Source organism: Psammomys obesus, unplaced genomic scaffold, assembly GCF_907164565.1.
Source record: "Psammomys obesus unplaced genomic scaffold, mPsaObe1.curated_primary_1811, whole genome shotgun sequence".
NCBI lineage: Eukaryota > Metazoa > Chordata > Mammalia > Rodentia > Muridae > Psammomys > Psammomys obesus.
The window spans coordinates 43,078,132-43,081,808 of record NW_026596051.1 but is presented as its reverse complement, the minus strand read 5'-3'; positions in this window follow the sequence as shown (position 1 = coordinate 43,081,808).

Here is a 3,677-nt window from a genome sequence, read left to right as displayed (position 1 = left end):
TATCTATCTATCTATCTATCTATCTATCTATCTATCTATCTATCTATCTATATATATATACACATTGAGTAAATTAAAACCTTCATATGGCAAATAAATCAATGCTTTCATGGCTAAATTAATAGAAATTGTTTTCATCCCCTCCTACAAAACTCACTTGAAAGCTTCCAATCTATTCCGAAGACTTTTTCTCAAGTAAAGTTGCCTTGAATACAGTACTATCTTTGTAGAACCCTGGGGATTGTGGCTTCACTCCTGCGCTCTGAGTCTGTGTTCTGTGATCCCTTAGAGATGTAGACTGTGTTGCAATTGTTCCGATAGCTCAAGAGGACTCTCATATCTTTGGGGTTATTATTTCTCTCCATTATTTTTGTTTTTTGCTTGCCAGGCACTGATTGACTCCAAATCAACCCACCCCCATGGGAGTTTGCACATTCTAACAATCGAACAGCTGTCTTAGGAAGTGGTGTTTCTATAATTCTCAGCATGCGCCCACACTATTAATACCATTTTACGTCTCTAATAGGGGTAATTCTTAAACCCCACAAATCCTAATTATTTGAGCAGCAGTGGGCCTTAATTCATAACCACTACTTCTGGAAACAAAAGACCTTTGCTGCTTGGCACAGAAGTCCTATGAGGGACCTTCCCCTTTCATCTGAGGGTGAACACCCTCTCTGGAAAGACTGTTCCCTGAGAGGTGATAATTGCTCTTCAGAGCATCCTGGAGCACCCTGCTGATGCGTGGTCCTGTGGTTAGAACACTCTTACCTGCTCATCTCTCCATGCCTCCCTGTGTTCATATGTTCCCGAATTATCTAATCATCACTTTATTTTGGAAGAAAGATTAAAAGTCCAGGAATAATGCTTATGGTTTTAAGCTTTTCCTTAGAAAGGAAGATGCCCCACTGACGTGATGTACATACATCTATCCATCAGGAATTTTTGTAATGAAATAAAAAGCAGTTCTGTTCGTCTAATTACGTTCCCTGAGTTCCAAAGAAAATGGCTATTGTAATGAACTGAAAGCCAATGGAAAAGAGGCCATGGATTTGAAGGAGAGTGGCAAGTAGAATATAGGAGGCTTAGGAGGGAGGACAGGAAACAGAAATACTGTAATTAAAGTACAGCCTGACATGTTAGGAAGTTATGCTTCACAGTTGTTTGTAAATATGGCCACCTCACCTTCATGCAGTCCATTTGAAACAACTTTGCATTGTAAACCCAAGTACATACCTCTGTTCAGTACTAGCCACAATGTATATATGTGTTCTCCTGCTTCAAGTAAACCAACAGTTACTAAATGTTGAACTACCACATGCTCCATCTATGCTAATAGAGAAGTATGCTACATGCTTTTTTTGAATGAATACTTGAAGAGATTAAAGTGAACGAATCAAGAGCATTAACAATCATAATGCTGTCTGTTACAAATTAAAAAATAAAGTGGTGTGAATGATACTACAGCAATGTTACATGAAAAAGAATGTATAAAGTATAATTCCTCTTGCTTCAATAAGGACTGTATTCAACTGAGATTAACCATCATACCTTTTAACAGTGCATATATAAAAATAAATGTTTACATATCTATATGTATATATATGTATATACATATATGTGTGTATACATATGTATATTACATATAAATCTAAATGTGTATGGATAAATAGTGTAATACATTTCATAGATTTTAATAAATTGTCCATCCATAATACATAAATTGCTGGTCAACTCTATAGTCTTCAGAAATTAGAAAGGTATAATTAAAGTCTCAGTGACTGACATAAACATAATTAAAACTATTGAAAGAAAAACTAAACAAACACAAAAATAAAGGAATATTGTGTAGATTAAGTAGATCAAAATAAGAATCTATCAAATATGATTTATTGTAATTATTTATAATCACAGATTTATTAAGTATGATTTTTATGATTAAGTTTGGCATGACTATGATAATAGACCATTCACTTCTATTTTATCTCGTTATTTTATCCACAGTTTCAGTAAAACAGTAACCTAAAGCACGCACTTAATCTAACTGATCTTTGCATCATACAGAACACAAAACAAGCAATTGGGTAGCTTATGACACAAAATCTTTTTTTTTATTTTTTTATTTATTTTTTTTGAATTTTATTTTTTTCTTATCAGTTACATTTTATTAACTCTGTATCCCAGCCATGTCCGATCCCTCATTCCCTCCCAGTCCCTCCCTCCCTCCCTCCCTCATCTCCACCGTGCCCCTTGCCAAGTCCACTGATGGGGGGACCTCCTCCCCATTCATCCGATCCTGTTTTATCAGGTATCTTCAGGACTGGCTGTGAAGTCCTCCTCTGTGGCCTAACAGGACTGCTCCTCCCTTGGGGGATGGGGAGGCCAAAGAGCCAGTCATTGAGTTCCTGTTAGAAATAGTCCTTGTTCCCCTCACTATGGGAAACCAATTGGTTACTGAGCTACCACAGGCTACATCTGAGCAGAGGTTCTAGGTTATATTCATACATGGTCCTTGGTTGCATGTCAGTCTCAGAAAAGACCCTGTGCCCAGATATATTTGGTCCTTGTGGAGCTCCTATCCTTTCCTCATCAGACTAACTCCCCTTCTTTCTTATGATTCCCTGTACTCTGCCAAAGGTTTGGTCATGAGTCTTTGCTTTGAAAACACTGCTAGTTAGAGTCTTTCAAATGTGCTCAGTAGACTCCTGTCATATGTTCAATGTGCATCCCATCTGTCTTTCTAAACGAGGATTGATAATCTTACCCCATGTCTGCTCTCTTGATTATCATTTTTAGGTGTATAGATTTCATTATGTTTATCATATCTTATAGGTCTATATAAGTGAGTATATACCGTGTTTGTCTTTCTCCTTCTGGGATATTTCACTCAGGATGATCTTTTCTAGATCCCACCATTTGCCTGCAAATTTCATGATTTCTTCCTTTTTGATTGCTGAATAGTATTCCATTGTGTAAAAATACCACAATTTCTGTACCCATTCCTCCTTTGATGGACATCTGGGTTGTTTCCAGGTTCTGGCTATTACAAATAATGCTGCTATAAACATGGTTGAGCAAATATCCCTTTTGATGACACAAAATCTTAAGTTGTGGTTTTTCTTCTGCTCACAGTCAGAACTGAGTTTTTGAAAAAAGTAGATGTCAGAATTCATGATGAATCTGTGCTCTGCTTTTCTGTAATAACACAGGTGTCTTGGCTTCTAGTAATTAGGTCTTGATTCATTATAGACATGATAATAAAAAGTTATTTACAGAAAATATTCCACAAACAGCTGATAGGTTGTTGAAATTTATGCTCTGCTCAGTGCAACTACTGACATATCCCCTTAAAAGAAGAATTAATGCTTTGTATCCCATCTACAGACCCCTCCTTCCCAGGGCTATAAACTGTTCCTCTTCTCCACATATGCCCTTTCCCTAATGCCCTGATAGGGAAGGATCTCTTCACCTTCTATCTGACCCTAGTCTATCAAGTCTCATCAAGGCTGGCTGCATTATCGTGGCCTGGCAAAACTGCACCCTCCAGGGGGTTGTGATCAGATGATCAGAGAGTCAGCCACTAAGTTCATGTCAGAGTTATCCCCTGTACCCCTTGCTAGGGAACTCATTTGGAAATGGAGCAGCCTACGGGCTTCCTTTGAACAAGGGGTCTAGGT